Source organism: Telopea speciosissima, chromosome 1 (assembly GCF_018873765.1).
Source record: "Telopea speciosissima isolate NSW1024214 ecotype Mountain lineage chromosome 1, Tspe_v1, whole genome shotgun sequence".
Classification (NCBI taxonomy): domain Eukaryota; kingdom Viridiplantae; phylum Streptophyta; class Magnoliopsida; order Proteales; family Proteaceae; genus Telopea; species Telopea speciosissima.
This window is the reverse complement of record NC_057916.1, coordinates 10,390,429-10,400,798: the sequence shown is the minus strand read 5'-3', so window position 1 is coordinate 10,400,798 and position 10,370 is coordinate 10,390,429.

The following is a 10,370-nucleotide window of genomic DNA, read 5'->3' as shown; positions in this document are numbered from 1 at the left end:
TTTTATTATTATTATGGACACCCTTCTTCTTGATCTCTTGAGCTTTTCTCTCTTTCCTTTTTGTCCATTTGTTCTTTTTCTTCTTTTTTTTTAATTAAATCTATTTGGCTCTATTGCCCAACAAGGGAAATAGAGAGAGACGGCAAGGGAAACTGAGAAAGCCAAGGGGGAGGGGAGTATGATTGTTTATGTGGGTTTATTGCCCCCTTACCTAGTTTTGATTTTATTATTTTATAAATGTAGACAACATGTAACACATGGTGGTGGGGTCAAGGATTGGCGAATGGGGTCCATTGTGTGGGGACCACCACCTCTCCATAATCTATATTAGTATAGATGTAATCCATCCATTGGTTAATATTAATGGATGGGGCCCATCCCATATGACCATAATATCTTAGAGGTGGGGTAGTAAGTAGTAAAAGGTTGAGAGGTTGAATTTGATATGTTCGTGTGGGTGTTTATGGGAAATGGAGAGAGCGAGAGAGAGAGAGAGAGAGAGAGAGAGAAATAATTTTTCTTTTTTTTCCTTTTTTAATGAATCCTATGAGAAAGATGGATGCACGTAGATCTATAGTTTGTACTTTCTAGAAGCTGGATCATGGACTCAATAGGTGATGCGGATCTCAATTTGATATTGGGCCAACCGGTCCAACCTTGCCCAGTCTGAACTTTCGCTAGTCCCCCCCTAATTTCCAATCCTTTTTTTTCTTTTAATCCTTGTTCATGCTAAGCCTTCTGAAATGGATTGAGTTATGTTAAGGTCAAAGTATTTCTAGGTAAGCTTATATGGGGAGATTACTTAGACCATCTATTTTTGCCACATGGAATGATGATCTATCGTTTTTAACCGTTATTTAGGGACTAGCTAATCTAAATTAGTCATGTGTTAAGTTTTATACTCAAATTCATTAAAATACTTACCCATGTAATGCCATGCATCCCTTTGTTCATCAACCATCCATGCAACACCCATTTCGATGAATATTTTAAATTAGACGCAAAAATTATTGGGTGGGGTTTCTATACTCTCTACAATCGCCAAGAAATAATTAAGTTCACATCTAAATTCAACGGACATGTTGTCCACATCATTGCCTAGTCATATATTAAATTCTACATCAATCTGATTATTACATTTATTATAATAATTTTATGAAATTTGTGTGTAAAAAACTATAATTATTTTAACATTAAGGACTGTTGAAAAGATCAAAGAGAAAAGTATACTGTGTGGAAAATTCCTACATATGTTCAATGATCTTTTCTCTTTAAAAAATGATTTCTTGCTGATGTAGCAAAACACCTATTGGAGCATTAGTCACCTGAGTTTGGAGACATTTTTTGTCTCAAAGGGGCTGGAGAAAGACCTTCTAATGATATTTGGATTTGGGGTAATTAGTTCTAAATTTTTTTATAAGTAGGCTTATATTAGAGGTTCGCAAAAAATAAAATTTTAAAGAAAAATGTTTGAAGACAAATGGATCATTGAAAATGCTAGGGAAAAGGACAGAGATATAAGAGTATATATAATTTGAATTTGGCTTTGGAATTTTTTTTTTCTTTTTTTTCTTTTAGAAATTGGAGAGCTTTGAGAGCTTTGATAAGGGGGGGGGGGGATCAGGGATGAGGATAGGCCCCAAGGTGGTTTATACTCATCTTTCCAATTGTTGGAATTGCCACATTTGCTTTGCACATGAAAAAAAATAAATAAATAAAATGGACCCTTCTGATGTAGGCCATGTTATGAATAAATTTTCCTGAAGAAGAAAGATGATAACAAATCTCACTCTAACAACACAAAATAAAGGCTCGCATCAAGCAAGAGGTGAAGGGAGTAAATAAGTAAAGCTTTTTGTGAATTTTTGTAAAATCTTTTCTTCAAGCTAATGAAATCTTATAAATCCTACATAGAAGAAAGATATCAAATAATTTTATGGGAAAAGACTGGTTACGCCGTTGGGCTGCCCAACCTGTGTCTGTCTCTCTCCCCAAACCCCAAACCCCCTGTTCCTCTTATGCATGTGCCCCCATTGGTCTAGCCATTCGCATGCAAGTAAGCAGGCGACATGCCCATCCCTTGCCCTAATTTTATACTTGGATTAAAATAGAAAAATGCTATCAATATAATAAGATGCCAACCCAAGTCCTTGTTATTAAAAGACTATATTCAATTAACCGCTAGTTTTGTTAATTACAACATGACTTAGAGTTGCTATTTCAATAAGATTTATAATGATACAATTGATAATAAAATCACACTCAAACAACATTAAATAAAGGCTCCTATTGTAAGGTGCTAGCTGGCTCATTTGGTAACGCATTGAACTAGTAGAAGCAAAGATCATAAATTCAATCCACTTTGCTCATTGCACAATATGCTGCTGCTGTCTATATTTGCTAGGCATATTTACAAATATCTTTATGGGATCTCTCTCTCTCTCTCTCTCTTAAAATATTTTCTTGAGCATGATCTCATTGTGTAGAGGGTAGGCCTTGGTGTAACGGTAAACTTGCTCCATTGTGACCAAATGGTGACGGGTTTGAGAATGGAAAATAGTCTCTCTATGAAAGCAGGGGTAAGGCTAAGTACATTAGGACCCTCCTCAGACCCTGAAGTGGCGGGAGCCTTGTGCACTGGGTACGTCCTTTTTTATAATCTAATTGTGTATTTGACACACATAAATGAGATAAAGAACGTCACCTGATTTCGCAGTACACAATGCCTTGCGCCTAGACACAGGAATGTGCGAAATGACCTCCACATTTTCTACTTTGCATAAGGTGGGTCATGGACTCAATGGCTGATGTTGATCAACTGGGCTTGGGCCCCCCTGGCCCAGCCTGAACTTTAGCTAGCCCCCATAATTTTCGTTATCCCTATTCATTTTACTGACATGGAGTGAGGCATATCAGACAGATTTGATCCTGGTTTCATTTTAAAATCATTTTTATTTTTTTATCATTTTACCCCTGGTCTGTATCAATCCCCTTATAAGAATTATCGCTAAGATCGGGCCAAAAATGACACATTTACCCCTGGTTTTACCCTTGTCTGTAAAGTGTATTGGATCACTCTCGGCCGATACCAATCCAATCCGAGATTAGGAACCATGATCTAATCCACAGCTTCAACTCTCATGTAATAGGAAGACGCAAACTTAAGACTTCCTAGATTTTCAGCCAAATCCATCTGTCTTGCTGTATAGTGACACAAATTTAGAGCCCATCTCCCAAGAGGTCTTGGTTTCGAGCCCATACTTAGCCCTTTTGTTATCACTAGATATACACTGTGCATAGATGGATGTTAGAGGCCAAGTAATGTAGGAGTGTAGGACTATACACTCATCTCATTGATCAAATTTTAATTTGATATAAGTGTGAAAAATTATTTATTTTCGCCACTTCCAACTCACTTTTGAGGCATTTTCCCTGTTTGTTTTGAATCTAAACTTCACCGAGAGGTGGGTTTAGGGTTCTATAATCATCGATGCACCCATGTCTGCTAAATTGCACCGATACGGCGATACCCAGTGAAATAAAATTTTATTTTAAATATTGCATAAAGCCAGAAACTCAAGTAGCTTACATGAGCTGATGAGCCTGGCCCAACCTGGCTTTAGATGTGGTTTGGGCTTGGGTTGGATTAGTTAAAGCCTGGGCTTGGGCTTGGTTTATAGACCCGCACAACTCACCGAAGACCTCAATCTAGAAAAATCCACCACCATCATGTAACTTGCATATTGACTTTGACCGCCCAAAATCCTGCAAGAATAAAGTTTCCCATGAAACCTTCTTACTGGGCCTCAACTCTCAAGGCCTATAAGACTACACCAGAAAAAAAAAAAAAAAAAAAAATTATTTTTGTGAGTCAACGTTGTTGAGTCACAATGCCTGGGTTTCTACTTTGGAAGGGAAGGTGGGCGTATTCGTAGCCCAGCTGTGAACCCTTTTTTCTCAGTAGCCTCGGGATATCTCTGGGCTTCATTCTTTATTCTCTCACCTCTTGAGGTGCGCACAATTGCTCAGATTCCCTTGTGCATTCACCCTCCTTCGTCAGATTGGGATATGGATCCCATCCAAAGATGGGGTAGCTTCTCTGTCCTCTCAGCATACCACTTGGGTCTTTGCTTTCTCTTCCGTATTGTCAAAATGGAATCAGAACCGACCGTTTATGATTGGATCAAATTGCACAACAGAAAAATGATCCGATTTGGATTTCATAGGTTTTCTTTTTTTTAATTCGGTATTGATTTGCACTACAAAATCAATGGTTCTAAATGGAATAAGAACAAAAAAAAATCGAATTGAAATGGGTACATCTCACTCAAATACTAATTTTTGCATCAATTGAGATAATTAATAAAATAATAATTAATTTTATAACTAGTAGTTTGTTATTTTTTGGTTAACATAAACAGCATTGTTGCATCATACTTGAAACATAAAATAAGTAGAGTATGTTACGTGTAACTATATAATATATATATGTAAAGTATGGATGGAAAACGATGAGTCATGCTAAGATGGATTAACAAAACCATACCCGCTCATGGAAGAAATAATTTGTTTATAATATAAGAGTGGAGAAGAAAAAAAAAAACAAAATAACGAAAACATGGAACATGAACCGAAAAGGATGGGTTACCAAAAAAAACATAGAAAAGGATGGGTGAAGATGAGATGGGTTTTTATTTATTCACACATGCGTGGAAAATAGGATGAATAGGGGAGACCAGGAGAGAAAGGTAAAACACAGGAATATATAAGGTTTGAAAAGCTGTAGTTGTTTTTGTTATCGCTTCCCAAAACCGGCGCCAAACCGCATGCAAATCAATTATGAACTAGTAATGAAAACTGAATAAAAATCGGTGAAATCGAATCAAATGCAAAACAATTATGATTTTGATTGTTTCCTATATAGTTCAGTTTTGATTTTACCTTGTCAAAATGTAAACCGCACCAAATAACCAGAATCAAACCGCTTGATGTGTTTCCTATTCGTATCCACACTGATGGTGCCTAGGTCTCTCAGACTTGTCATGTTGGTAGAGGAGTGGCTATTCGGACTTTGTCTGGGGAGGTTGTTGCTGCTAAGTGTTCTTATGGTCTAGGGTCCTCAGCTCTTGCTAGGAAGCAGAGGCGGTCCGTGATGGGTTACTTCTTGCTAGAGATATAAACAGATCGAATCGGTCAGATAATGGCATTATCATATTCGTATCCATTTTTATTCGGATGGATTTAGATAATATCTCATCGATTTTCGGATGGATTCGGATAGTTTTCGAATAGTGATTTTTTTAATACGGATTCTCCTAAATGGGTATGAACGCGGATCGAATACAAATTTTTGACCATCCGTTTACATCTTTATCATTTTTATGATGAGGGTTAGGGTTGAGACTTGAGAGTTCAACAACTACCCCTTCTACTCTTCTAAGTCTTTGATTTTCTCACATAGATATGTGATTCAATGTATCACATTGCATAAAACAATACATAAACCAATAGAAAATTTAGAAAAAAACTACATTATCTTAACTTATAAAATTATAAAAATAAGATAACAAAATCCAATAAAGTAACTTAAAAGACAGACAAAAAACTATATTTCATATATTTTATTACCATTGGGTTGCTAAACGAATCGAATAATAATCGATCAAATAGAGAGATTATCATATTCGTATTCGATTAGTCTCAAACGAATTTGAATTCTCCTAAATAGATACGAACGAGAATCGAATACAGATTTTCAAATATCTGTTTACATCTCTACTTCTTGGTGAGGCTTGTGTTTTCACCACGTGGCTATCTACTCTGATTGTCAAGTGCCTTATCTCATGCTTGACCGGCGTCAGTGGTTCCATCGATTGGGCTTCTGCGGCTATCAATGAGGAATATTAGGAGATTGAGTTCGTCTTTTTTTTGCATGTAGGTTTTCTTTTTGCCCCTCATTGTCATACGGAGGAAGCTCTTTTCTTGGTTCCGTTTGTTTTTTCTTCCTGATGTACTTACTTGACTCTGCGAGTTTTTCCCAGCTCTCTTTGAATAGAATTTGTTGTTTCTGACTTCAAAATAATTAAAAAAAAAAAAAAAAAAAAACCCTTATTGGGTCTGAATTTAGTCTGAATGAGTAACAATCATGATCAAATCTCCAATCTAATTTTAGCATGTGTTGTTCCAAGGATTTGGATCCTCTATGGCCTAGAGTAGAGCGGCCATCATGTTGCACTCAACTCACAGGCCACCAAGTGGAATTAATGCTGATCCAATGGTTGGTAGATGATAGTCTGGTATTTTTTTTATTTTTATTTTGAACAGCAATTTTGAATTTTGAATTGTCGTCATCTACCAACCATTGAATCGACATTAATTCTATGTAGTAGCCTATAAATTGAGTGCAAAACAATAACCGCTCTACTCTAGGCCGCAGAGGATCCAAATCCTTCTTTGAAGCATTACAAGAACTTGAATATCTTGGTTCACATCAAATTGTACTCTCCAAATTATGCAAGGTTTTGAGAACTGGTGGAGAATCAAAGCTTAGCCAATCATGGCATTAAGTGCTTTGATAAGGATAATTAAGTTGGGTATGTTGTTTAGCTGATTTGCGATCGTTTCATTAAGGTCAGAAATCCCTATTTTATTTAGAATCTTTAGCATGCAAAACTTTACCCTCCGTATATGAAAACGGCATCCACTTCAATAAAAAAAGGCTCCAATAGCACTTGGTTTGGTTGAAAAAAAAGCACAAAAAAATATATCAAACATCACATACATATTCTGGGATCCAGATCCTCTACTGCCGAGCTGTCTGGACACGGGGTTACGTGCAATTACCGCCTTACCCCCACTCGGGCAAGGCGTTTGGGCAGGGGTAAGGAGGACATTGTATGCAGCCCCATGTCAGGGCAGCATGGTCCTACAGGGCAGCTCGGCAATAGAGGATCCAAATTCCATATTCTGTTCCAACTTTATTAAAAAAAACACTCACAAGAACATCAGAACTGTTTCTCTTAAATGTTGCCATATAGACCCAAAATTGGGAATCGTTATCCTCTCCAATTCGCTGCTCCCTCCAATTCCTAACATGAGAGTGGAAATGACCACCTTACCCCCTACCTGAAAATACTATCCAAGATGAGGTCCACTCCCCCCTATTAAAGGAATTGAAGGAATTGAAGGTGCCCGCAAATTGAAGGTTATAATTATTCCAAAATTGCTGTCATTTGTGACAAAAAAAAAAAACATATAGGTTGCTGAATTTTATAAGCGAGGATTGGCTGGATCTGCCTATCCGGATCAGATTGGTACGACAGACCCGATCCACTAAGATCCACTCTGGATTGATGGGAACCAAGTTCGGCCTTGTCCGATTCTGATCCAATTCCAATATTAAGGTCATTTGTAATAATTTCACTAGTATAGATTATAGACTTCTTTTTGTTTTGCGTGGCTTGAACCGTGAACCCCACATTCTTGCCAAAGGGGCTTTTCTTGTAAAGTTGTCCAAGGTGCAGTGGATACACCCCATCCTTTGTTACTTGTTAATTTTGTTTTTCTTTCAGACAGGATCTCCTACTTTGAGTAAAGTCCTTTGAGGTGAAGGTCTTCTCCACCCTACCTTTATTCTCAATAAATAAAAAAAGGGAAAATATTCTTTGTGTCGCAGCGCAAGCTGCACAGGTACATGGGCCTACCACTCAGAGGGGCTAGGGTGATCATTGTGTCCAACCTCATGTGCTTAGGCGCAACTTACGCTGCGGCACAGAGAATAGCACCCCATAAAATATTCCTGACATCATTGAAGGGACTAGGGAGAGAGGATTTATGGAGTTGTATATAGATAAGATTTAGCACATGTGCTTGTGATTGAGGAATATTATTTTTTAATCCTAATAAATTCAAATCTTTGATATGGTTAATACGTGCAGAGTTGTACAAGCATCACGAAGAAGAATAAAATATACTAAGCATGATTAGTTTAGTAAAATTATAATTTAAATAATGAAAGAAGTTTATTGAACCGCCACCACAAGTAAGCTAGCATTTATCTCTCTCTCTCTAATCCTCACATGAAATGACCTCGCTATCCTCCAATATCTAATATCATTTTGTTGCACCTCACTGATGTACTCCTCTATGCTATTATTTGCTCAAAGAACTATCTTCCTAAATAATTATTTAAAAAAAAAAAAAAAAGATCTCTACTTGGTGGTGTTTCTTAGTCCCTCTCACAGGACACCATGAAACTTATTGTGTTGAGCAGAATCTAGGGTAAGATTAAAAAAATGGAAGAGGTCGGGCTTTTGAGCAAGCAGTATAGGAAAGAGCACAACAATAAGGTGCAATAAAGCAACCTTGTACAATGGATGGCATTAAGGTCATTTCAATTGAAAAATAGAGAAATAGACACAGTGGTGCTAGTGTATCCTATCCCAAGGGCTGATAGAACCTTTTCTCCAATTTTTTGTTTTAAATAATAATTTCATATATAAAAACTCCTAAAAAGCACATGAAACTAAATTAGTTGTTTTCTATCTGTTTTTTCAATTGGAATTTTTTAATCTGATAGTTGGAGTCTTGGATACGTTATTTCTATGTCATACCCCTTTTCTTATACTAGATATTCTTCTGGAAAATTATCACCTCCAGTTTGCTGATCGGCCCAGTTCCCCAGTTCCTCTAATAGGGGGATGGTGGACCCCACCCGGGCAGGATGTTTGGGCATGGGTAGAGAGGTCATTTCAGCCCCCCTTTGTTAGAGGAACTGGGGAACTGGGCCGGTCAGCAAACTGGAGGTGATAAAGATCCTATTCTTCTATACTAAAACAATAAAAATGAAAATGTTCAAGTTGGTCCACTCTTTTTAAGTACTGGGGCCTTTCATATATAATGAAGGAGAAATGTTTTTCTATTGGGGAGTGTACCGTCCATGCTAGATACAGAGGGACAAAATGACCACTCATCCTTATGAAAGATGGAATTAATCATCCAAACACCTGATGCTTCTGCGTGCATTCCCATTGACCCCCGCAGACATGCAAGAACCATAGGAAACACTTCCTATATAATTGGCCTGTTCCATAACTTCTTCTTTAGGCCTACCCATGAGATAAGATCCTGTGATCTCATTACTGATGGGAGGTGCTATGACATGCAATATTACATTAGGCAATTCTGGGGTGGTTTGTTATCAACTTATCATATATTTTATGCAGGTATCAGTTAGCTACCTATGTCTATGCTTGTACTGGGACATGGGCGATTGCACTAGTGTACTTGAAGCTGAACTGAAAGAGATTGCGCTAGATTTTAAACTATGGTAGAGGGGATCTTTATCCTCTCAGATTCCCTGTCTGGTACAGTTCATCCGGTTCCTCTCATAAGGGATGAAAATAATGCCAGAACACATGGTCCGGGTGGGGTCCACCTCCCTTTTATTGGAGGTACTAGGGAACTGTACCGGGCAAAGAACCTAAGAGGATAATTTTCCATGGTAAAGAAGATCTGGGAATCCTTATCTGCTCCATTTCCCCAAGTTCCTTTAATAGGGGGAGGGGGTAGAAATGACCACCCTACCCCTACCCAAACACACTGCATGGGTGGGATCCACCCCTCTATTAGAGGGACTTTGGGAAATGGATTGGATAGGAAATGGTGCAGATAATTTTCCATTCCCAGACACTCAAATGGATTTTGGATTTATCCTCTCCTTGACCCCAAAAGAAATTTGCTGAAGCCTTCCGTAGATGCTAATAGTGAGAGTTAGGTAACTTGAAGTGAGAGGAAGTTCTTCTTCCAGCCTTGGAATTTCTGAATGGTCTTGTTCTTGAGTCCCAAATTCAGTAGGCAAGCCCAAATACATTTTCAAACCATTTCTATGATGGATTTTGAAACCTAAGATTGACAACTTTTCTTTGTTAGATTAAAACTCGATACAAATTCAACAAAAAAAGAAGAAGAAAAAAAAAAAAACTTGATACATGACCTAAGGATCTTTATCTCATGCATAATTTTCTGCCCGATATAGTTCATGTTGTTCCTAACAAAGGGGTGCAATAACCATTCCACCCCTAACTTCACACTCTGTCCAAGTGAGATCCATCCCCTCGTATTAGAGACACTAGGGAAACTGTACCAAGTCAGGGATCGTAGGAGATATTTTTCCCATGACCTAGGGAACTTGGGGTTTTCTTGTGCAGAAAACTTGGGCTTGATCCGACTAACTATGTGACTGATATTTATGCCGCTTAAAAAGACCAAACTACGTGGCCAGACAGGTAATAAGTAATAACGAACTCCACTCAAGTTACAAAATACGCCTGCAACTCTGCAGGCCATCCAGATGGAATCCACACTCGTAT